This window comes from Manis javanica, chromosome 17 (genome assembly GCF_040802235.1).
Source record: "Manis javanica isolate MJ-LG chromosome 17, MJ_LKY, whole genome shotgun sequence".
Lineage (NCBI taxonomy): Eukaryota > Metazoa > Chordata > Mammalia > Pholidota > Manidae > Manis > Manis javanica.
In genome coordinates, this window is record NC_133172.1 from 50,587,764 (window position 1) to 50,614,354 (window position 26,591).

The 26,591-nt window shown below is 42.0% G+C and overlaps 2 long non-coding RNA genes across 2 annotated transcripts in view; one reads left to right on the forward strand and one right to left on the reverse strand.

Moving 5' to 3' along the window:
• LOC108398792 (uncharacterized) overlaps nt 1-26,591 on the forward strand; it is a 129,108-nt gene that overhangs the window by 4,817 nt on the left and 97,700 nt on the right. The gene's annotated exons all lie outside the window — the stretch shown is intronic.
• Nucleotides 528-24,903, reverse strand: LOC108398796 (uncharacterized). The gene is made up of 4 exons (XR_001853512.3): nt 17,643-24,903; nt 16,608-16,704; nt 10,154-10,240; nt 528-5,954 (listed from the first exon to the last, which is right to left on the reverse strand). It is a non-coding gene; the product is annotated as an uncharacterized lncRNA (long non-coding RNA).

Consider the following 26,591-nt stretch of genomic DNA (forward strand, 5'->3'; position numbering starts at 1 on the left):
AAGCATTCTGTTGGGTTCTTTTCTTAAATAGGGGTCATGGTGTGGGGACTAAGAGCAAGGTTCTGGGAGAGTTCCACCCACATTCAAAATCCTGTAACCTTGGACATATAGTCTACCTCTCTGAGCCTTGGTCTCTTCATCTATAAAATAGGCTAATAAGTGTATAGATGCCATAGGATTATTTTGATGAATAATTAAGTGATGCACATAGGCTGAGAACCATGCTGGGCACCTAACAGAGGTCGGCGTTCGCCACTGTTATTGTCATTCCCACTGTTGTTTTATCATGCTTGCGGCATGACATTATCCACAGCTTAATTATTCACTGTTTGGCATGAGAGACTAGCTTGGGAATTATACACAACTAGTGAATTAATATCCTGAGTACTTCCACTAAGACATCAGGCTAATAATTTTTGGTACTTTAGATAACCCATGATGGGTCCCAGAGGATCCTGCAACCAAGAGTCTACATTTTTTCTTAGTAAGAATGGACATGTTTTTGAGTTTAAGTCTCCATAGTTTAATGTAGCAGCTTCCACTACGGGACATTTGTAAGTTAAGCTAAGGAAGGAAAGAAAATCCCATTGACACAGAAATCTCTCCCCCCTACCCTACTCCCCACACATGAGATCATACATGTGACTCAGATTGTAAATGAAAGCAAAGACCTGGCAAAGATGGCCAAAGACAGAATGCAGGAAGAAGGAGGGGCTACATTAGAGGAAGTTTTTAAAAAGCAATTTGAAATATAGAGGCTGATTCTAACAAATAAAGACATTAAAAAGAGGATTAAAATTGGATGGCTGAATGGCTACCCAACATTGCCAATATAATTAATGCCACTAAACTGCACATGTAAAAATGGTAAAATGGTAAATTTTATGTTGTTTTTTCACACAGTAAAAAGCAATAAATACACACACTAAAACTATGTAGCAGTTTATAATAATATTTTTCTTACAGAAATGTTTTTATATGCCAGATCTGCTTATGTCAGGTTAGTGTTCACTGAGCACCTACTATGTACAAACCCCATGCTTGGGACATTGTATCATGATATGTAGCTGTATTTCTTTAATGTGTTACTACTCAAGTATTCATTATTACTGATGAAAGGATCATATCATACATGAAACGGTAAATGGCTCTCAATGTAATCTTCATAGACCTGTGGGAAAACTACACTTGTCTTAATTTAAAGAAAAAAAAACTAAGGACTTGGCTTCAAAAGCATTTGAAAAGCACTTCTGCTATAAACATGGACAGCTGAAGTATGAGCCAACTAGCTCCTGTAATATCAGTATTATACTTAAAAGAACAAATATGTTGTTTTTTCCCATCTTACTTTGCATGAATCAGTCTAATGGCAATCACTGAAGAAGGTCACAGATTAACAACAGTCACTTGTAACTGGCAGCAGAAACCTGGCTCCTGTAAGTGGCATCAAGCTTTCCCACTGAGAGGCTGTCCCTACAGTTTGTTTTTGAACTTCTCCACATATGGACAGTGACTCTGGCTGATAAATGATCGACTTAGAGTCTGTTTCTAACTGGCTTTCCACGTGGAAGACACAAAGAGTAAGAACAAAAATAGTGATGTAATAGAACAGACAGCTTCTTATAGTGGGAAGCAGAATTAAGCAGATTTATGAAGGAAGGTAGATTATAATTTGGTGAAACTCCATGTGGGTAGCAGCACTAAATAGTTTCAGTAGACACAATTGTTTGTTTTCATTGTAAAGTGTAATACACATTTGGAAAAGCACATATATACGGTTTCAAGTATAATCATAAAGGAAACAAGTATGTAATCACCTCCTAGATCAAAGCAGGGAACATTGCCAGCCCCTCAGAAGCCCCAGCCCCTGACTGTGAATTCCTTTTTAATTGTAACCTCCTTTTCCAATACAGGTAACCATTTTCCTAGGTTTTATAGTAATCATTTCCTTGCTTTTCTTGAGGTTCTTATGTATCTGTCTTGCTTCTTTTGGTCAATATAATGATTAAGATTCATCCACAAAATGCGTTCATGTTCATTGCAGTGTACTATTCCATTGCACAAATAGAATGCAAAGTATTCCTGTCGATGGATACATGGTTGCTGTGATGAACATTCTGATCAGGCATCCTGGGCGTGTGCTCACAGGTTTCTCTCAGGTGAGGGCTCATCATCACCCAGGGAGTCCACAGAGGGTGCAGTCCCACCTCAGAGTGTCAGTTCAGTAGAGCTGGAGTAGGATCTGAGAGTTCACACTTCCAGAAAGTTCCCAGGAAGCAGATGCTGCCAGGAGCAGGGACCACACTTTGAGAGCCACTGCTTTAAGTTATAGAAAGGGATTTGTCAGGTCAAAGCACATACAACTTTTCAACTTTATTAACTGATGCAAAACTATTTCCCAAAGTGTCTTTACATTCCTGCCAGCAGTGTGTGGGTGTCTGATTGTTCTTAGGCCCATGCTAAGAGTTGTAATTGTCATACTTCAATTTTTGCCAAGTCAGTGGGTGTGGAAGTAGTATCTCACTGTAGGTTTAATTTGCATTTTCTTAATTCCAACAAATTTGAGCACTGATTGGCCATTTGGATTTCTCTTTTTGGTGAAGTGCCTATTCCAGTCTTTTGCCCATTCTTCTGAGGGTTATCTGTCTTTTTCTTACTGATATGCCAATACTCTCTTCAGAAAAGGCCACCATAAAATTTTCACTAATTAATTTTTTAAAACTTAAAGAAATCTTAGTATAGTTGGACCAAATCTCCCTTTGTAATAGCAAGAATGAGTGCTGAAGAGAAATCTTTAGATAGCCTCTCTTTTGCAAATGGCTTCATGGAACATAAGGATATTTTCTCCAAACAAGTTACTAACTATAAAGGCAAAACTATATACAAGAATATCAGCATTCTTCATACACTGACAGAAAATGTGTCTGAAAGCACAAGGCCATCTTTAAATGGTAATAATGCAACTGAAACAGATCATTCAAGAAAAGGAGACCTATTATTGAGGCCAACATGTCCATCAACAGTTGTTAGCTTGTCGCTGAAGAACAGAATTCTGAGTAGCAGAAGCTTCAAGTGAATGAAATTGTATCCAATTCTCAATCTAATGAAAATGCTTTGGGCTCTGAGCCAGAGAGTAGATTTGGACCATGGATGGGAATTTTTTCAGGGCCTGAAATTTAAATGACTTAAATTATTTTTAAAGTATCATCCTACTCAGTCTTTTGGAATAAAAACATGGTTTTCAATTTTTTTAAAAAAACTTCATCTCAGTATAAGAATAGAAAGCAACATCTTTGCCCTGACATGGTCCAGAAAAGCAGACACTTCCTTCTAGTCCACACAGCAGAGAATAAAGACACCTATCATAACCTCCTTTGGCCCACAACACACACACACACACACACACACACACACACAAGCTTACAAATCTACAGAGTATACATACATATGCATGCACATATTCCCATTAACACATGCACATATATACATAAACATATTAAATACACATATATGCTCACACACACATTTTGTGCTGGAAAATTTGAGGCAAATATGCATATGTATCAACTTCATATAAAGGATGTATCTTCCATTCTGAAAACACTCAATATTATATCATAAAAATGTCAATAACCCTCAGTTTGTCAACAGTCAAGAACTAAGGAACTCTTTTAGGGCTACTAGTTTGTATAAAATGTAATTATTTGGGAATTAACTGAAGGCAGTTGCAAGTTTTAAGAATAGAAAAGTATACTTCAAATTGTTGCTTATTTTAAGAATGTCATCCCCTAAAGAATATGTAGATTTGCTTTAGGATACAAACACTTAAAAGGAAAACGTGTTGCTATGGCTCACTCATGTGCTCTCTCTCTCTCTTTTTCTTCCTCTCACTCTCTTAAATAAGGTGGAATTAACAGTAAGTAAAGATTAACTGAGAGATCTGTATAGCTGGAAAAGATCCCCAAAGCCCATACTCCGTAAGAGGCATAATCAAACTACTACCTAAAGCCTGCCCTCCCACCCCCAGCACCTCAGGGCTCAATGGGTGGCAGTGGCCCAGCTGGCTACTTAGGGACCCAGTCAGCCCAAAATCTGCATTCCCAGTCCATTTACCTCTAGACTTCCTGTCCTGAGCCCTGTGCTCACAGCTCCAAATATAGCTGGAGAAGTCCTGCTAGGGAACACAGACCGTTAAATCTGGGACTTAGGAGCCCTTTGCTGTTCTAGCCTCATTCCTCCAAGCCCCTGGCCATGAGGAGCAAGCCAGACCCGAGTGATCACAAAGGCTTCCAGCAGGGCCTGGCTCTCAGGATGCTTCAGGACCATGGACCAGCCCTCACTTAGAGTGTCTCGACTCTGGGACTGGGAATCAGAAGACAGGTGCCCACCTGTCGGCTGGTGAACCTCACCTAGCCTTACCAGGACTGTGCCCGGGTAACCTTGGCTGAAGCCTGGGACTGAGGAGTGGAGCTCCTCACTATATTCCAGGAGAAGATGGATGTGTAGCCTCTTGCTGTGACAGTGTCTGCCACCCCACAGCCGCCTGAGGCCCGTAACCCACCGAAGTACATCTGATCACTGTTCAAGGCCAAGGATCCAACCCTCTGGAAGTCCACAGATCTAAAGAGGCAGCGCAAGTGCATCAGCCTTTCCTTCTCCCCTGGGAAGTCCCTTCCTTTTCTTACCCTTTCTCTTCTTCAATTATCAAGACCTCAAAGTAGTTGGGGTATCAGACTACCACTCTTCACAGAGTTGCAGGGACCTGTTTTGGAACACCTAGACCATCACTAGGGACTACAATCTGGTGAGGTTCCAGAAAGTTCTAAAAGCCCATGTAGGAGCCGGCTTTGGACTGTACAACTATACATATTCTATTCCCCTCTATGCTCCTCAGCCCCTTTAGAGGTCTGAATGGGGTCTTCTACTTCTTTCTGGAAAATGTCCTTGGACACAGCCCTCATTGATTTACATCGGCTCATCTCAGATGGCCGTCACATTTGTGACATCTCATGTTTTATTCACATATTTCTCTATTCACCCAACAAATATTGGCTGTCTGCTGTTTGCCTGACACCGTGTTGAGTAGTGGGAATCTGAAGAATAAAACATAGTCCCTTTCATCAGGGAGCTTACAGCTTACAAGAGGAGAAAAATGAGCAAATCAAAAATAAGAGAACGATGTGGTAACTGCTTTTAGCTTTGGGGAAATAGAGCTGGAAGCTTCTCAATCAGGTGTCCTTGCCCACGGGAGTAGAGTTTGACTGCAGGCACTGGCCTGCCTCTGACAGCCATCCTCCCGTCCGTCCTTCACAGGGTGTCTCGGTACAAGGTGCCAAGATACCAAACTTCTCCAGGTCCTGCCAGTGTGGAGCTGGGGTCATGGCGAAGCGGGTGGCTTCGCCTTCTACCTGCAATTGTAGGACCTTCATCCTCACCCAGAATCTCCCCCGGGTGCCTGGAGAGTAACCCAGTGGGGGATGCATGTGCGCTCACACTAGTCCCCTCCACTCCCACTGATCGCTGAGTCCTCTGCCACGTATCGGCCACTGTCATGGCTGCTGTGAGGGTGCACAGCCACTGTCCACGCGAAAGCACTGCCTCTTGTCATTCCCAAATCTGGTGGCACTGCTGCCTGCCAGCTTCCCCCTGCAGCCGAAGCTGGGATACCCCGCATCACTGAGCCAGTCGCTGAGGGCGGCCTGCCGGGGCCCATACGGCACAAGTGCTCGCGTCTGAGTTAGGTTGACACTTCCCACGGTTCTGCTTCGCCACAGCCCCACCCGCAAGCTGCCGTGCTGCTCGGGGAGAAGCCCTTTCCTTTGCTCCGGCTCTGCGTTCAGTCAGTCGCCTTGGGCTCCATATACCCCGTCCCATCACTCAACGAGGTGCTGTGTGAAACCAGCTCTCAAGCTTCCCACTCCACCGAGACTCAGACCTGTGTCGTGCGCTTTGGCCTAAAAGAAGGAAAAGGGAAGGATCATCTTCACAGGGAAAGGCACCCTGTGCCCCAGACCTGCCCACCCATTTGATCACCCTGTGGTTCTTCTTGAGTCAAGCTGATAGATATGCCTGACCCTCTGCACAGGATGAACACCTCTAGAAGATTCCATCATTGGCCATTCAGAATTACTTCCTGCACATCTTTCCCCAGCTCCCCAGCCATGCCCAGGGTGTGGGAATCCCTGTGGATGCTGCCACTAAATTTTAGAGTTCTGTGGGCAGTGTTTCCTGGCAAAGTCCCAGAGCCCTTTGTCCTCCACTTCTCAATCCAGATACTCTCATGTACTCTCTAAAGAGGTGGCAGGTGAATAAGGAGGAGTCCCAGAACTAGGAGTTTCACACCCTGGAGGACCACCTTTTATTGGACCAGTGGTGCCATTTCCCATTCTTCCCAGGGGCCAACACACCCGATGAAGCCTTCATGAGTGTCCCACGCCAAACAAGGCCTGAGGGCCCACATGCTGCCTTCACAGCCCTTGCTTTAAAGGGAAGGCAGCTCAGCATGCTGTGGTCACCTCCCAGACCTCCTGACCGTCGGTGCATCATTCAAACCTGGTACTTAAACGGGACCTCACATCCAGCTGAGACTGAATGCTTGCAGGACTGCAGCATCCCTGAACTTCCACGCATGTCACTTCAGCAACAACTTTTCTGGCTTTTCTTTTAATTAAATCAAGGTAAGTCAGGTAGTTGCTGAATAGTTGGATTCTGGATGAGTGTGACACTGCGTAAATCCAAATTACGCCTCTGAACAGACTACACCAACAAGCATTGTGTCGGATGCTCAGGTGTGTTCACTGTGATCTTTCTCTGTGCCTATGGAATGAAATCACTGCGGTCAAACCCTGATGAGAGCTAGTCACATTGAGAATTTACCATCTTATGAAAATGTCAATTGCATCTACCGAAAAGAATATTTTAGGCATGTTCAATATAAAATGCAAATATAATAGCTTAGTGGGCTGGTTATGTCAGCTGTGTCTCACTTAAACCTATTACCTTGGCAGATTAAATACAGTTCCAGATCTTTTGCAAGGAATATATTCTAATGAAGTTACATTGTCTATCAGCTTTTGTGGTTCATCAGTTCAATCGCATATGAGTAGAATGAGGACAAATATGGGTGAAGGAAAAGAGTGAGACACAGCCATGGAGAAACAGGAGGATCTCCCCACAGACCTTCCAGTACCCACTGAGAAATAAGTTATTTGCTAAAGGATAAATATGAGCAATTTGTAGAAAAGATTTATATCTTATGTGATGAAATAGGTGAGGGTGCATGAATCCCACCCCGCCTGCCTAACCACTTCGACATTTTGATACCTGCTTGTATAAACCCACTCAGCTGGGCAGAGGTGGTGCCAGCTTGACCTAGGATGCCGACTCCCCTTGGTGCTTCTGCAGTCTTTTGGGGCGCCCAGCTCTCGCACCTGGACTCCAGAAGATTCCCCTCTCATTTGACCACGCACTCCACACTCTGACCTCACCTTCCCCTTTAGTTCTTATTGCTCATCATGCCTTGTCTTACAGTAGCCTCATCCTTCTAGATGTAACTTCTTGCTTGATGCCACATAATCCACCCTTCCTTGGCACCAGCCACCTCCTGCAAGAGCTTCCCCAGGACTGCCCTGTCTCACCCCACCCCAACAGAAAGGTTGCTGGCTCCTGGAACAGCCCACTTTAAGCCTCCACTCCATAGGACAGGCTTGATAGAAATTATTCAGCCCCGTCCAGTGTGTCTAGCACAGCTCTCTTATCCCATCTTTGCATGATGAGTTATAAGCTTTGGGGTTTATATATCTAGCAGCACTCCCCTGTGGACTTTTCTAAGGGAGCATCTTGGAAATTACTACAGAGAACTGCAGAAATCATTACTCCCTTTTACAAAGAGCATTCTTTCTATGCCTTCTGTGATCCTTTTTGTTTTGTCTTATGTTAGTATTCTATAAATGTATCTGTTCATAGCTCTTTATATTTGTATTAAAAAAAATGAAGAAGTTGTGCTCAATGGTTCCTGCTCTAAAATATTCTACATGGCTAATGCTATTAGCACCAAGTCTTTCTGTCAAAGAAGATAGTAGCCTATAGAGCTATGGTTACCAAACTGTTGGGTAGGGGAAGTAGGGGTAGGAAAAGTTGGTAATTGTGGAAGAAGGTTCTAGAAGGGAAATCTGGGCACACAGGACTTCACTGTGCAGTTGTGAACTGACTTCAGAGAGCTGGATTCTCTTTTGGATCCTGCCCTAACTGGCTGTGTAGTACTGCACTGGTTGATCCTACTCAGCCCATTTCTCCTCTATATAATGAGGAAGTTGACCTAGAGCAGGTTTTCAACTCTAGTCTTGCATGTTTCCATGAAAATGCCTTCCCCAGAAGTCAGAACAGATGGATAGTTGGTAATCTAGAAAATTAAAAAGCAACAATGACCAACTTCCATTTTCACAGCATTTTCTGCTGGACTTCAAACTCAGCATTTTACATATATTATCTCATTTAATTCTCACAGTCATTCCTGGAGGTTCATATCATGGTCCATTTCACAGAAGAGGGGACAGATTTCAGTGCAGTCACCCAAGCTCACTACAACCACAGCAAGAAGCAGTAACAGAGATTCCCATCAGGCTGGGACCAAGTCCAAGCTCACATGTAGTGAGATAGAACAAGAAGTTCCAGAGCCTCCTCTCATTATCCTCATTATATGAAATCTTGCCATGCTTCCCTTCCCTCTATACACAGATTCCTGATTTATCTTCTTTCCTGACTTTTAAAACACATGTGTCTGTGCCTTTGGCTCACGTGGAAGGGTAGCATTGTGTTTTAGAGTTCTGCATCTGTTCTTTGCAGCAAGATGTGAATCAATAAGAAAACAGCAAAAATGAATTCCCTAGCAGATGCTTTCAATATGAAATGTAAGTTAAGATTTGACCCCAAGAGGGGAAGATTTAGCTCAAAAGAATAACTTTTTAAGCCAGCCCTGTACAGTCCTCTTCAAATAGGCAGAGATGCCAAACATGAGGCAATTGTAATTTTGCTGATGCCTCCTTTGAATCACAAACATTACTGAGGTGGGGGAAGCTGGCACTGGGAGATTTCTCCTCGCTGGTGATGGAGTCCATATAACTGCCCAGCCTTTCCATGTCACAGAGCAAACCAAGTTTGTATCTTTGAAAAAAATGTAGCACCCCACTTCCAACTATCAGACAATGTCTAATGAGTGGCAATTATTACTTATGTGAAGGGTTCCAAGAAAGTGAAGATAATCCTTTGCCAGAAAGTTTTCCACAAATTAAAGAATGGAGTCCAAAGTCAGAATTGTGCCGTGAACAAGGTCATCACCATCTCTATGTGGAAATAAGGAAAACCTCTACTGTTTTCATTAATATCTTCTAGGGGGAAAGTCAATCCTCATTACTCATAGATTCCATATTTGCAAATTCACCTACTCACTAAATTGATTTGTAACCTCCAAATCAGTACTTACCTAGTGCTTTCATGGTCACTCGTCGACATGCAGAGAGAGGCAAAAATTTCAAGTCATCCGATATGCACATTCCCAGCTGAGGTTGAATTAGGCAACACCCTACCTTCTTGTTTCAAGCTTGACACTGTAAACTAGCATTCTTTTCACTGTCTGTTTACTGTCACATTTTTCACATTTTGCGCTTTTGGTTCCATTTAAAATGCTCCCAAGCACAGTGCTGAAGTGCCATCTAGTCTCCTTAAGAACAAGAAGGCTGTGAAGTGCTTTACACAGAAAACATGTTTATTAGATAAGCTTCAATCAAGCTGGAGGTATACTGCTTTGGCCATGAGTTCATTACTAATGAATTAACGATATATATTAAGTAAGACATCTTTAAACACAAGCACACCTAAAACAAGGTTATATATTGATAGGTTGACAAAAATATTGTGACCCGAGGCTCCCAGGAACGCAGCCCTGTATCTCCCCTAGGAGCAGTGGTTCAGTCTTTGCTAATCTAGAGTCTGTGGCAACTTTATAGAGCACAACTACCATGAATAATGGGAACTGACGATATTTGCAAATTTAGGACTTCCTAATGATGTCTTGAGGTATTTCTTGGGACCGCCAGGAGACTGAAGAACTGCTGATCTCATGCCATTTTCTGCTTTGTAGAAGATGGGAACTTACCAAACCATCCCCATTGTTCCTTCAGTGGTGGGCAGCTTTCTCAGCATTCATTCAACTAGCATGAATGGAGTGCTCCGGAATCTACTGCTGTTGGAAGATACGCAAAAAGAGCAGTTAGCAGTCTCTGACCTCAAGGGATTTCACTTCTCTTGGAAAGATCAGGCTTAAGGTTGCAGATGTAGCCAGGTCAAAAGCAAAGTGGAAACATCTTAGAAATGGCAAGGAGAGGAACAAGCTCCCTGAAGCATAACCTAAGGGAAACAGGCTATTTTTCTAATAGTAACCTTGAACTGTTAATTTAGTGTTTCCTCCCAGGAACTCCACTAAGGAAGTTCAGCTTTAGCCAAAGCTCCTAATTAACTCCAAAGTTTCTACCACATCAGCAAACACCTAAAGACCACCCCAGTGTACATTTCTCACCTGACAGAAGTGAAAAAAAACTGATATAAGTGAGATTTGCACTATAGGAAATCCTTTTTTCGCTATAAGAAATGATTGCTATGGTTCCCTCGGTTTGATTATTATGGGGGCCTGTAATCTTTTTTTTTTTTTTTTTGAAAATGGTTAATATTTTACCCTTCAGACGAAACAGCCTTGTGATGTCTTGATTCTTTTTTTTTTAATTAAGGTATCATTGATATACAATCTTATGAAGGTTTCACAGGAACGACATTGTGGTATTACATTCACCCATATTACCAAGTCCCCCCCACACACCCCGTTGCAGTCACTGTCCATCAGCATACTAAGATGCTATAGAGTCACTACTCGTCTTCTCTGTGCTATACTGCCTTCCCCGTGACCCCCTTACATTATGTGTGTTAATCATAATTGGGGCCTGTAATCTTATAGCTAAAAATCTGTATTTATGATATTCATAATCAAATAGTATCATTAATTAATTAAGCACCCAATGTACTCCAGGACTTGTGCTGGGTGCTGGAAACACAGGGATAAAAAGCATGGTCTCTGCCTGTAAACACCCCACAGTCAGACAGGAGAGCCTGGCCATTGTGAAAGTGGGGTAAATGCTGAGATAGAAGGAATCAGGGGTAGGGGGCTTGCGGCAGTACTTACCCAAAGCAGGAGTCTTGGGAGCATAGTCTTGAAGGTAAAGGAGTTGGCCAAGTGAAGAAAGTAGAACTGAACATTCCAGGAGGCAGAAACTTTGTATGAAAGCCTAGAGGCATCACAGAACTATGGGGTATTCTATGACCTAGCGCTCAGAGTGGGAAATGGGAGAATTTCAAGAGAGGAAGCTGGGGAGATGCAAGACCCAGATCATCAGAAGCCTTGAAGGACAAGTTAGGAAGATGAACTCCACTAGAGACTTTTACAGAGGCAAGCAAAATAATCATATTTGCATTTTCTATAGATCCATTGGAAGTAGTACAGAGAATGTATTATGAGCAGAGCCCGTCTGAGAAGGAAGAGAGCAGCTGGGCTATTAGAAGAGCCCCTGGGGAAATACACCAAAAGAGAAGCAGTAAGGAGATAGTGAAAGAGGGTGGGTACCAGGGAATCAGGAAAGCAAACTGAAAGAACTTGAAGAGCAGTTGGCAGTAAAGGCAGGAGGGAGAAGAGATGTAGAAGGAGGAGCTGGTTTGGGGGTGATGATGAGTTCAGCTTGGGGTGTATTGAGTTGGGGGTGCTGTGGATCATCCCAAGGAGATGTTGTCAGGCAGCCAGAAACCTGGGGCTGAGTTCAGGTGAGTTGCTTGGTCTGGAGATGATAATCTGATGACCAGCTTACAGAGGACTATCCAAGTCAAGGGTTTACATTTATACAAGAAAAGTATGTGCAGTTGAGAATAGAAGAGGACCACAGAGACCCTCTTCAGGAACACTAATGTTTAAATGTGAAAAAAAAAAAAGGTAAGTCTGAGATGAAGCAGCCACAAATGAAAGAGGGAGTCTGGCATAGACCAGCATGAGACAAGACAAACAAGAGTGTCATGGAGGGGAGGATGGTCAGTGGGGCCCAACTGCAGGGAGAGGAAAGCACAGATTACTTGGTTATTAACGCCCTAGAGCAGTTTTATGGTGAAGTAGAAATGAAAGCAAAGTGCTTTGTGAAGAGATGCAAAAAGGGGTGAAGACCTAAAGACAGGGGAGATGTTTACCCAGCCTGTGGGTAAACTTGGCTTACAAGGGAATGAGGGAGATAGAAGCAAATAGTGGGTAATGGAAAGTTAAGGAGAGTTTTTGCCACTGCCATTTGGAACTCAGCAATGCTCCTTAATTGCTGACAGGATAGAGGGAACATTTTCAAATTGCACATGACTATAGATTCCACAGACTATACGATGAAAATCTCATAGTGAGGGAGTTGGGTATGGAGATGAGAGAGGATCAAGAATAGAGGAAGCCTTGGGTCAGGGGTTCTGAACAGGATATTCTTTTCTGAGAACCTATGAAGAATAATAAAATGGCATCAGATTAAGACTCAGAAGACCCAAGAATGCCTCTACCAGTTTTCAGCCTTAGGCAATTTCATCACCTCTCTGAGCTCAAGTATCATCATCTATAAAATAAGTAGATACTATCTATCAGGTCTGGTTGTAGTGAGAATTAAACAGGATAATATGTGTGAAGGGCACCTTGGAAATTGGAAAGCCCTGTCCAGTTGTGTGAGAAGAAGAACCTTTTTGCTTCCCTTTGCCATTTGCTGAGGTGCCTTTTCCTGCTGAAGTTATTTCAGGTGCCATGGAAAAATTTCCTTCCAAACCATAGGCAGGATCTCTCTCTTTGGGGGATTTCTCTCTCTCTCTCTCTCTCTCTCTCTCTCTCTCTCTCTTTTGTCCTACACACTTGGTATGTAGAGTTCTGTGAATGAATAAGAAGAAAAAACATTTTTTTTATTGTTTTAAATGTTAACTTGGCACTAATTACTAACCATTTTAAAAAATGATCCAAGATGCACATGCAAATATACAAACACATTTCTTTCTAGGTACTTAAATCTTCCCAGTTATGATCTCTGGGGAAAAAATAATCTTTGTAGAGATCACTACCATAGGTAAAGATGACATAACACCATGCCTGCTAAGATGCCAGTGACCACAAGGCAAGGCAAGCAGGCCATGCCGACATCCATTTCCTTCCCCTCTTTATCATTTTAAATTAGCACTTCCTTCTTGGCCCAACAAAACACACACTCCAATGATGTTTGCCATGCAGCTGCTAAAGTCTATATTTTTTTAATTAAAACAAAATAAAATATTTCACAGAAAGACTAGACTTAAAAAAATACAAAATGGAAAACAATTCTATTCACAATTGCATCAAAAAGAATAAAATACCCAGAAATAAACCTAACCAAGGAAGTGAAAGACCTATTCCCTGAAAACTACAAGACTCTCTTTAAGCTAAATTAGAGGACACTAATAAATGTAAATTCATCCTGTGCTTTTGGATAGGAAGAATTAATATTGTCAAAATGGCCATCCTGCCTGAAGCAACCTACTGATTCAATGCAGTCCCTATCAAAATACCAACAGCATTCTTCAATGAACTGCAACAAATAGTTCTAAAATTCATATGGAATCACAAAATACCCCTAATAGCCAAAGCAACCCTGAGAAGGATGAATAAAGCAGGGGGGATCTTGCTTCCCAACTTCAAGTTCTGCTACAAAGCCACAGTAGTCAAGACAATTTAGTACTGGCACAAGAACAGACCTACAAATCAATGGAACAGAATAGAAAACCCAGATATAAACCCACACATATATGGCCAATTAATATATGATAAAGAAGCCATGGACATACAATGGGGAAATGACAGCCTCTTCAAAAGCTGGTGTTAGCAAAATTGGACAGCTACATGTAAGAGAATGAAACTGGATTACTGTCTAACTCCACATGCAAAAGTAAACTCAGAAAAGATCAAAGACCTGAATGTAAGTCATGAAACCATAGAACTCTTAGAAGAAAACTTAGACAAAACTCTTTTGAATATAAACATGAGCAACTTCTTCATGAACATATCTCCACGGGCAAAGGAAACAAAAGCAAAAATGAACAACTGGGGCTACATTAAACTGAAAAGCTTCTGTACAGCAAAGGATACCATCAGTAGAACAAAAAGACATCCTGCAGTATAGGAGGATATATTCATAAATGACATATCCGATAAGGGGTTGACATTCAAAATATATAAAGAGCTCACTTGCCTGAACAAACAAAAAGCAAATAAGCCAATTCAAAAATGGGCAGAGGATCTGAACAGATACTTCTCCAAAGAAGAAATTCAGATGGCCAACAGGCACATGAAAAGAGGCTCCACATCACTAATCATCAGAGAAATGCAAATTAAAACCACAATGAGATATCACCTCACACCAGTTAGGATGGCCACCATCCAAAAGACAAACAACAACAAATGTTGGTGAGGATGTGGAGAAAGGAGGACCCTCCTACACTGCTGATGGGAATGTAAATTAGTTCAACCATTGTGGAAAGCAATATGGAGGTTCCTCAAAAAACTAAAAGTAGAAATACCATTTGACCCAGGAATTCAACTCCTAGGAATTTACCCTAAGAATGCAAGAGCCCAGTTTGAAAAAGACATATGCACCCCTGTGTTTATCACAGCACTATTTACAATAACCAAGAAATGGAAGCAACCTAAGTGTCTATCAGTAGATGAATGGATAAAGAAGATGTGGTACCTATACACAATGAAATATTATTCAGCCATAAGAAGAAAACAAATCCTACCATTTGCAACAACATGGATGGAGCTAAAGGGTATTATGCTCAGTGAAATAAGCCAGGTAGAGAAAGACAAGTACCAAATGATTTCACTCATCTGTAGAGTGTAAGAACAAAGCAAAACTAAAGGAACAAAGTAGCAGCAGACTCACAGAACCCAAGAATGGAATAACAGTTACCAAAGGGAAAGCAACTTAGTAGGATGGGTGGGAAAGGAGGGATAAGGGGAATAAGGGGCATTACGATTAGCACACATAGCGTAGGAGGGTGGCACAGGGAAGGCAGTATAGCACAGAGAAGACAAGAAGTGAGTCTCTAGCATCTTACTACACTGATGGACAGTGACTGTAATGGGGTAGGTGGTGGGGACTTGACAATGGGGGAATCTAGTAACCACAGTGTTGCTCATGTAGTTGTGTATTAAGGGTACCAAAATAAAAAAAATAAAACAAAAAGAAAAATGCCTGTGCAGGTATTTTAGACTAGAAGAAAGACTACAAACTGGTATGCTGTGGGCCTCCACAAATGTGGTTTATTTGACCCATAGATCATATAAAGAAAAAACAAACTCTGAGCCAATATTTTAAAATGTATGTATTTGATATTTAAACATACAGATTTAATGCCTCTTGGGACATGAGGGTGGAGAGGCTGATTCCTAGCTCTTAAACAGCATTCTGTCTACTTAAGTTTGAGGCTCTACAGAAGTGGAAGTCAAATCTTTGTATGCTCCTTTGTATATTAGAGATTAAAATAAAAGCCACTACTTCCTTTTGGAAAAGCCTAATATGTAGCCCAAAAGAAAAATTTGTATTACTTCAAAAGCTGAGGCAATTGGCCAAAGGATTTCAGAGAGCTATTCCTACCCTCACAAGGTCAAGAAACTTTGATAACCTGTGGCAGAATGAAAAGACATCTGGTGGACCACACTTTAGCATTAGGGAGATAAAGCTCCTTCTAAGTTTTATTAGCACATCCATACTGGCCGTGGCTGGTCTTTGCCACATACAAGAAATTCCCAAACAATGCATTCTTGGGCTCTCATCAAGTGGTCTGTTGTCTGTGGAATTTCCTATTCTCCAGCCCCAGAGCAGAAAGCAACCGCCGCCCCCCTGCATTTGGCCGCTGTGAGGTTTAAAGAGGATCATTTGTTTTCATTACAGCCCCTTGAAGCCCTTCCTTCCCTCCTCATTAATGAATTTCCAGTCTTTCATCAAAAAACAAAAACAAAAAAACAAACACAGAAAAGGACCTGACAGAGGACATGGTTAAGTGGCTGGCGCGCATGGCGATGCCGGTTTTAAAGAGAGGAGACAGCCATTTACTGATTGCAAGGAGGGGTTGACATCCTTGGTTAATATGCTAATTTCATCCCCTGCATTTAACATTCAGATCAGGTCTGTCCAGGCCCTTCAGAGCTGCAGAGTCCAGGGATGGGTGGCTAGCTGCCTGGCAGCACTGAACATTCTCTGCATGAATTACATAAATGCCCAAACATTTTGTCTTTTCTGACTTCACTCTTTTCCTCCCTCTCAGAGACACACGAACGCAGAGCCACACACATGTGAGCACACACTGTAAACACACACACACACAGTACAGACATAGGTCTTTATGAATGCTGAAGAAATGCAATGTAAGGTGCCCGAGTCATCCACAACTGGCTTAATTCCTCCTCCTTGGGGTCTCCAAGGCATTCTTCTGCAGGAGGATATATTTCTCTTGCTCAAGAAACTTACAATGTACTGGGGAGTCCAAAATAAAGAAGCTCCAGAAGAGTAAAACCCCAGGCAGAAGGAAGACATCGCACCTATTGACCTTGCAGTCCCAGAAATCCTAAAAAAAAAACAAAAAAAAAAAACAAAAAACTGCACTCAATGTGAAAAAGAACCTCAGTTAACTGAACACCCAGGAAGGAGGAGGCTCCGGTTCTTTTATTCCTCGGGGTCCCCACTTTGTCATGTGTGTTTGGAACCCTTTATTCAAAGAATCCTATTCATGACTGGTTTTGGACTCACCAAGCCACAGCTGGGTGACAACATAAGAAGAATCCCAAACTAGCTCCCACATGGCCGTCCAAATGGCAAAGAGAGGTGCCCGGCACATTTGCCAGAAGCCTAGCCTACCGAAAACTGAATTTCCTCAACCTTTTTTCCCAGGGTATTTCTGTAACATTGCAGCAGCTTCCTGGAGACAAACAGAATCAGCAGCTCCTGTTATCAGAAGGCACATTTAGGGGTTGCTTTTAATAGACTGAAGCAATTTTGAGCAAGCAGGAGCTCCGATTAAAAGGACAGGACAGGTCGGTTTTTACTGTCTTGTTTTCTCAAAGTATGCCATAAGTGTGTGCCCTGGCATGCCATGGTTCCATCGTCTGGACACTCCAGTGGTCCCCGGTCCTGTCCCCTGGTGCCCGCACATTATTCCACATTTGGCTGAGCAACACCAGGCAAATCCTGTCCGAGCCTCCGCCAGGAGCGACGGGTGTTTTCTCCGAGCTGCAGACTTGATTTGCCTCGATTTTTTTTTTTTTTGGCTCTCGTCCAAGATGTTTTCCTGTCATCATTTCACTGTCTTTTCCAGTAATCCCTTTTTTAAACATTGCCAACAATTAGTCGATTTATCTCCACCACCCCCCCACCTCCCACCCCCATATCCACGCAAACACACACTCCACTAAGCCCCATCACTGTCTTGTTTTGCCTTGAAGTATAAGAAATTACAGCTTCTCATTAGCTGGAGAGCACGTTTGGAACGGCTTTGTATTTACTCACTTAGTAAGTGACGCTGGCCTTTTTAATTATTCTCCCTCTGCGTGCCATCAGAGAGCAGCAAGCTGTTCCAGCAAACCAAGCGACTGCGTATCCTCCGCAAGGCAGTTGGAAGGAGTCGTGTTGTACCTCACTGCTGCTTTCTTCTTTCTTGTCAGCAAGCCAAGGAACCCCCCAAAGCTCTTACGTAGGAGATACCAAAACTGTGAGTCACTTCGCCCTCCCAGAGCGAGTCCCCTGCATGTGGCACCTACAGCAGACCCAAGATGGGGGTTTCCTCCAGGCCACGGAGAACCCTGGAACCAGACGTCCGGGCACCACTTCGTCTTTCTTGCTATTGCTCCCGCTTTCTCATCCGCCCTTGTGCCTGCCTTCGTCTTGCAGCGCCTTGCTCCTCTTCGCTTCTGTGCTGCCGACAGCCAGCCGCAGACCGAGCGGGGCCCTTCTCGCCTTCTGTTATTTTTTTTCCCCCTGCAGCAGGCTTTGGCTGCTACCTCTGCAGGCTGGATCACCAAAGACCCACGACTCACTCACAATGAATAATCAATACAGATATTGATCTGTGGGAAATGTTTGTAAATTCCTGAAAGGGAATCAGGAGCAGGCAGGGGGCAGGGAGGCTCGTGGGGGACGACGCTGAAGTGCCCGCGGCGGTAGGAGACAGAACTTCATTCGGATCCCAGGGCTTGCAGGCTCCGAGGTGACGGTACCGGAATGCGTGCGGACGAGGGTGTGCGCGTGGGAGTGCGCGTGTGGCCAGGGTGTTGTGTGTGCTCCTTTCTCTACAGCTGCTCTCCCCGAAGCATCAAGAGCCAAATGGTCGGGAGCCCCCGTCAGTGCCATGTCTTGGCTGCGGGCCAGCGCTGTTTTGTTTTCATTATCACACGCTACTTTGCAATTTGCATAAATACAGGGTTATTTTTTATCGTGTCGCCCAAAAGATAGAAAGAAAAAAAAAAAGAAGTCTTTGTTGTGTGCAAGAGGGGCTGGCTGCCTACTCATCATGGCTAAGGATTTAGCGTATGGAGAGGGCACCGGAAGAAATAGGGGCGAAGAAGTGGTGATCACAGGAAAAGACAAAAGGAGGAATTTAAAGATAAATGCAGGGCTCCCAGCTTGGTGGAGCCAAATATATTAGGGATACATTTCCCTCTAAGGAGAAGTGGTAGAGCCTTAGACGAGCAAAGAACAGAAAAAGACCACCAAGGTCCAACCAGGGCCCTGTTATATACACGGTTCACTCTTGCAGCTGGAATGAACCGTTTATCCTTGGTGGAGGTGGAACACAGAATGCCGAACACAAGCTCGCTTTCTCTGCCCTCATCCGAAACCTGGGAGCAGGTGCAGCGTCCCCGTCAGCTGCTCTGTGCCCACGGTTTTCCAGCAGGCAGGAAGTGTGGGACCTTGGCCTTTTCCTCCTTCCCTCCTTGCAGCTGGGTCAGTTCATCTGAGCTTCCCGAACTGCACTTGCCCTGGCACCGAGTGGAATTTGCATCCTCCCGTTGGCTTTTTCCCCTTCTGGAAAGTGGGCACAGTCTTCAGCTCAAGGGCACGCTTGGGATGACTTTCTCCTGGCTGTGGAGACCAGGTCTCCTGAAGCTGCACCCCCAAGTGGGCGTCAGGCATGGTCAGGAGTCCCAGGGAGTGGCACTTCGTTTCAGAAAAAGCTGCTGGCTCTCTGAGGCTATTGGAGGGCCACCCCCACCTTGATGTCCTATCCTTTCATCTCTGCCCTGTTCACTCTGTTTCTGTGATTCGTTAGCAACATCTCTTTGGGATCATTCTGCTCTTTCCTCCCACTGCTCCGTCTGTCTCCTCGGGCCTGGTGACAGAAGGGATGCGTCGCCTCTGAGATAGCCATCTAGAGTAAGACCTCCACATGAGGATTCAATTCCAGCACCCCGTCCTGAAAGGGTCTGTCTGCTTTATCAGCCAGCAGCAGCGGCTGCAGCAAGAACGTGGAGTTTTTATTCCCTTTCTGGCTTCTGATTAGCTCCAGCAATCCATTAGCAGAGGAATTTATATCACACTGGCTGAGGTGCCCATACTCATCACAGCAGCTCAAACCCACTCATAAACTCTGAGGACACTACATCTTCCTGTGACATGGATTAATTACAGCACCAGGCCTTCCTGAGTAGGTCGACCAGCGAAGGTATATGTGAATATCAGAGTTAAACAAGAGGCAAAGGGATGACTTTTATGTGTCACCAAGGAAGCCTGGAGGCTGCCCTGCGCTTCCTCCGCTCTGCACATCTCACACTGTTCTAGTGTGTACCACAGAGGCCAAATGGGCCAGGACTGAGCGTTACGGAAGATAGAGAAGGGGATAAATCATGGCACACCCACGTCTCTTCTTCCCATCATTGAGACATTCATTGTGAAACTTGAGGGCTCATAGAGACGGACTAATTTCTTGCCTCCAGCCTATACTTCCCCCAAAATAGTTAAACTATTTAGAAATAGCTCCATGAAAAGAAATGTCATTATCTTCATTTGTATTCCATTCCAGTTGGGTACAATCCTGATGGTGGTGTACCCTTACATCCATCTACAATTTCATTCCGAATTTATCCTAACATTCATCAATCTCTAGCATCTATCTATCCATTCATCTAGCTATATTCATTTATACATCAACTATTTATTCTGCTTCCCAGTCATCTATTCACCCATGTGCGTCTAGCTGTCCATTTTCTAACCATGTATTGATCTATGAATATCTTTCTATTATCTGTCATCTACTTGTCTATCCATTTGTGTCTCTATTAATTCATTCATCTGTATTATCCATCTATCTGTTTTTCTATCTATTCATTAATCTATTCATGTATCCATCCATTCAATCATCTGTCATTTTCTTATCAGTCACCCTTTAACTTTTTGCCTTTTGTTAGCTATGATCTTAAGAGAATCCAAGATTCACATCCTTTATCATTTTTCAGGTAAACAATGCCCAATTTTCAAATGCAGTCTATAATGCTGTATACCTGGTTATCTGTCCTCTGGTTTAAACGAGTCTTGTAAAGAAATAAGTCAGTAAAATCACATGATTTTAAATGAGTTAAAAACTACAAGGGAAATATTTTACCCTGGATTCCTGGAACATTTTCCTTGCTTAATAAAATATGCATGCCTATTCCCTTTTAAACCATTGCCTTAATAGACAGGAATTTCAGATAACGTCTACCCGTAAATCTCATTCAGGTTGTTATGTGTATCACTGAGGGACCTTCATGCAAGGAATCCAGTTCACCCAAAGATAACTTGAAATTACTCTTATCATAAAGCAAAACAGATACTAAACCCTAACATCGTTATTCTTGTTTGGATTCACCCCGTATTTAGGGTGAGTGTCCGGTAACAGTTTGGAAACTAAAAATCGATGTTTTCCCCTTACTTCTTTTATTCAGAATATATTCAAGTCTAAGCCAAAACTTGAGATTCAACAACTTCTCAGGGAAACCGCTCATTTGTTAGGTAGAATGGGCCAAGTGAGGCATTATTGGGTTGGGGAGAAGTGGTAATGGATGAAGTTTGTTTCTGTTTGGGACAGAAACTACAGTCTGTTGCTGTGAGTGAGGACTGAAGAGTTTAACTGGCTTTTCCCCATGTTTCCAGGGAATCACCCCCATCATAAACAGTAGGAGATCAGAATCCTGACCAAGCAGCTCATCTTGTCTCTAAAACACTGGCCATCTCTAACTAGTAGTCTGTTAGTTTGTAGGCAGTATTATCAGTTAAGGACCCAAATTTATTTGTTTGTTTGGTTTTAAACTAAACCACAGTACAGTTGATCCTTGAAAAATGGGATTAGGGGTACTGAACACCCCCATGCAGTCTAAAACCCACATATAACTTTTGACTCTCCCAAAACTTAACTGCAAAGAGCCTACCATGGACCGAAGCCCTACCAATAACATACACAGTCAGTTAACACGTATGTTGTATATTATATGTATTATATACTGTATTCTTACAATAAGTATATAATAGTAATGTTCTAGTAAGAGAGAAATAATCAAATGTTTTCTTGAATTATCACAAATATCCAAAAGATTTTCCAGTGTATTTTTTCATTTGAAAAAATCCATGTCTAAGTGGACCCACACAGGTCAAATCCATGTTGGCCTAGGGTCAACTGTATATTGATTAAGGTCAAGCCCATAAAGACCTCATCATTTCTGCAGTGGCAATGGTGAAACAACAGGAAAGCACCCAAGCCATGTGTCCCCCAAAATCAAGGGAGATGGAAGCCACCCCAATCCTTTTCTCATGTTATTTCCATTTGTTCCATTACCATCGTTGATTAGAAATGGATTTGGTTGTAATCAGAAAGGATGCTACATGACCTCACATTCTCATCTTGGCTATTTTTATCACACCAGCCATCTATGTGCCGACATCTCCAGCAGGCATAGTAGCTGCATTGCTCAGGACCCATGGTCTTTTTTAGGGGCCCACCGAAGTGTTAAACATTAAAAAGGTAGACTTCTTGGTAAAAAAAAAAAAAGAAGCTTTTTTTTAATATTAATATATCCATCTTTATGCTGTGCAGTCATAACATAGAAATTTGAAGTCTTTTAGAGAGGAAAGAGCCCATGAAAGCAAAAGCAGCCAGAGCCAGTGGAAGCCATGTATAATATGGTTTTGACATTAACCAGATTACTTATAACTTAGTTATGCTCAAAAGAGCATGGTGGTTGAGGCCCTGCTCAGGAGCCAGGCTACCTGGGTTCAAATCTTGGTGCCACCACTTGCTAAAGTCACTTAGCTACTCTCAGTCTCGGTTTCTTTAGCTGTTAAGTGGAGATAATACTAACATCTAACCCGCAGGGACGATGTAAAGGTTAAATGAGACTGTACATTTAAATGGCTTCACATAGAGCCTGCACATGGTGAGGGCTCAGCAAAATTTGTTATCATTGTTTAAGCTTGGATGTCTCTGCTTTAAATGTCCACTTCTGTGTAATCTAGCAGCTATAACTAAAGCAATTCCTTTGATTTAAAAAATCTGATTATCTTCTAGTCACCATGGATAGATACAAAAGGTGGTAGTTGAAGTTTCCTCCCCACTGTGGAAATCGTGAAATTCTCTCTCCTAGAAGTAGTAAATTCTGTACTCTCTACCTGGAGCAAGGTCTTTATTCAATACTTTAAAACCCCTCTAATAAATCAGCATCATCTCTCTTGATCAGAGATTTGATTCCTTCCTAACCTAAAACAATCCTGCAAAAATCTTATTAAGAACCACAGGTTAAAAAGAATATTGTCAAAACTTTCTCTCTCCTTTTCTGTCTTTACTTTATTATCCCCTCATTTTTTTTGTCATTTAACTCCAATTATGAGATGCTAAGTGCTTTTGGAAATTTCATTGTTAATATCTTCTTACAGTGCTATTAACGTAAATCAAGTTTAATAGTGTCCCAGAAAGTGTAAAAGCAATCAAAAATTCAGTACTCACGAATCATTCTGTAATTTCAGCATAAAATGTTAATAGAAATAATATCCAATACCATAAAATATCGGTAAATTCAACTTTAAATATATGTGATGGATTACATCACCGTCCTATTGCATTCACGGACTATTCTAGTATGAAGTACTTAATTGGCCAAGCCATGCCTCAGTCATGCTCAGGCTATCTGAAGTCCCCTCCTCTGCTTTCCCCAGTCCTGGCAGAATGGACAGCTCAGTGACAGGCATTTCTTCATCGCAGACATCCTGAGTTATTGGACCATATGGAAAAATGACTCAGGATCAAGGTGGAAAGTACAGTCAACTTGAAGGAATTCAAATTAATGAGAACAAAGACACTGTAGTTCGATTTTAAGAGTATTGATGAGTAGCTGCAAGGTCTTAGCTCCATGTAATCAGCAAATATGACTAAGATAGAGGCCCTGTCCTTGGGAAGCCAACATCTCATGAGACAGGCCAAGGCCAAGATACATACAACATACAGTTCATGCACAGCCGTGAAAAGAGCCATCATGTGTACCCATAGGAAGGCTCTGATGGACGAGTAGTTGGTTAATTTTAAAAATTGGCTAAAGCAGGGAAACATAAGGAAATAAATATAAAATAGCATATACTTTAAGCATTTTGAACAAATACAGAAATAAAACAACACACGTCTTTTGTGCGTGAACCACTGCCATATTGCTTATCTACAGTTTCCAGTCTTGGAGGTGAAGAGAAAATGCAAGGCATGCAAGAGACCATCAGAGAGCAGGCTCCTTCAGTTACGATCGTCCTATCCACACAGCCATTTTTAGCAACAAACCTGTGTGTTTCCACAGAATTAATTTAGCTGTCATAGAAACAACTCTTTTTGCATCCATATATCTCTGATTTATATTTTATTTAAGTTGTGAATTGCATGAATGAATAAATTCACTAAAGAGATTTGGGGAGAAACACAGCTTACTCTTCGGAAGGATACAAAAAATTTGTGGTGGGGCCAGGACTGCTCAGGTGCCCCAGGGTACAGGTTGGTTATCATCCGGGACTGCTGAATATCTGGTAGTGCTGTGGGTGTTGGTCAGCAGGGCTTCCAAACGGCATAAAGAGGGATTTCCAGTTCAGCTATTTAGGGATATTGCCTAAGGAATTTCTTCTCCATAAACAGGAAGGTAAGCCCAGAGACAAAGGATCTAATATTGAGTCAGAACAAAGATCCACATGGGCTAATATTCAATCTGTGCTAAGATTATAAAATGTAGAACCCAGTGTTGATGGGGCCATCTGACATCAGGGAGTCAAGTTAGTATCTTGAATACCCCTAACTGAACAGCTCATTGTGGCTCAGACCTCCAGACATGTGTCCAGATCTTAAACCTGGCTTCATTTAGTCCAAAAGGTATTCAGAAAAACAAGTCTCAAATGTTCTCTCTCTATCATAAACAGTCATATTTTCTGTATTTGTCCTAAAAGACCTTTCCTTAAACTTGTACTTCCTCAAGTGTGGACTGCATGGTCTCAGTGAGGGAAAAGATCATGTTTGGGGGTACAATAACAATTTTTTTAATTTTAACATTTACACATATATAAAAATATAACCAGCACATGATCTCATGATTCCATGATATTGTCTCTTAGGAGAAGGCTAACTCTGTTTAAGTGAAACTGTAAGTCCATTAAAAGAGAAATATTAAGTCACAATGAAGGTGGTATAAGAACAGGACAGAATCATGAGCGTTTCGGAACCGGGTGATTGAAGGTGAAGAAAGGCAACTTAAGCTTCAGAGATGGCTCTACATCCAAGTATCCTACAGCTGAGCCACTCCACCATTCAGGCTCTTCAAGGAGAAGTCTCTGGCAGTCATAGGTGGTCTGTGTTCATGTGAAACAACTCACCTTGATTTTGTGCTGTTTTTCTGTGCCTTACTGTCTTTGTTTGATTGAAACATTCAGGCTTCTATTCACGGGCCTGTGTTTCAAAAAGACACCAGAGAGACCTCTCTTTGGCAAAAAATTCCAGGTGGTTGGTGCAGCCTTTCATCAAGAAGGCCAACTAGGAGTCCTTTTGCCTATAAATTAGACTCTTTTGGCCATGGTTCTGCAAAAGTTCTTCTTCCTTCACAGGCCACGTTACATTGCCTCACAGGTTAGAGATGTGGTGCAGGGCACTTAGAAACAGCACTTGAGGAACGCCACGTATTTGACTTAACTGTCTTGCTTAGGTGAGCTTGGCCTCTCTCCATGACTCTGTCCTTGGAAAGTTTCGTGTCAAGAAAAGGAATACAACCACAGAAAAGTGATCTAGAAGCTCAGGACATAGCTGATTTGAACAAGAAACATTTCTACTTTATATACGTGTTGTGTTAAACCTACTTTTTATTTTCCATTTTCTTATGTTGTCAGGAAAAGTAATACTTTAAAGCCAAGTATTAGCAACGTGACATTTTGCATTGTTGATCTTAGTATATGACACTCATATACGTAAAGGTGAGTCATACCTGGTATCTTGTTCCTCTTTGGAAAATAATTATTTCCAGCAGTGACTACTTCAGGATTTGTGGTGCTATTAAGCTATAAGGAAAAGATGTGAGAGGCTCCTGGGAAACAGAGATGTAGGGGGAAAACGGGTGCATCACTGAGTTTTGTATAATCGAGAAAAATTTAAAACAATCTAAATACCCCACAACAGGGGGTATATTAAGTAAAATATAGTTTATCCACACAATGACATACTGCACAGCCACATTATAAAGTAACATTTAAAAACATGGAAAGTATATACAATACATAGATAAGTGATTTTTAAAAGTTTAAAAAAAAAACAACATAGATAGGAGATTCCAATTTTATTTTTGAACCTATAAAAAGGTGCAACTAAAAAACAAAATGTATAAAATATATATTCATACATGAGCAATCTATAAAGATAAAATACATATTTATTATAAAGGTGTATAAAATATATTCACCAAAATTATAATTGTGAACAGAGGTATTAAGGTGTTCTTTATTTTCTCTTTTGTGTTTTTTGTATTTTCCAAATTTTCTACAATGGTCATGTATCTTTTATAAACAGAAAACAATAACACATGATATATAAATATATATGTATTAGAAGGCAAGACACAGATAGCAAGCTGACATACAGAATTACTTTTATTTATGAGCCATTTGGCTTTAATGCCACCAATTTTGTAATCCTAGAAGCATGTTTATCTAGTAAACCCTGTTTTCCATTACAATCATGGCCATGAGTTGGTGTGTTGTGATTAGTCCTATCTTCTTAGAAGTATCCCACATGGAGTACCAGTTTTCAGAGAATTCGAATATAAATACATGAGACTAGGCAATATCAAAAACAATTTACTCATTTTGAATTGATTCAGAAGGAATCTCATAATCCCTTAGTGCTCCAGTATTCTTTTCATTCTGAACCCCAGTGACCTCTGAGCAGAGGAAGCGCAGAGGTGAGGTGAGAGTTAATAGATGCGT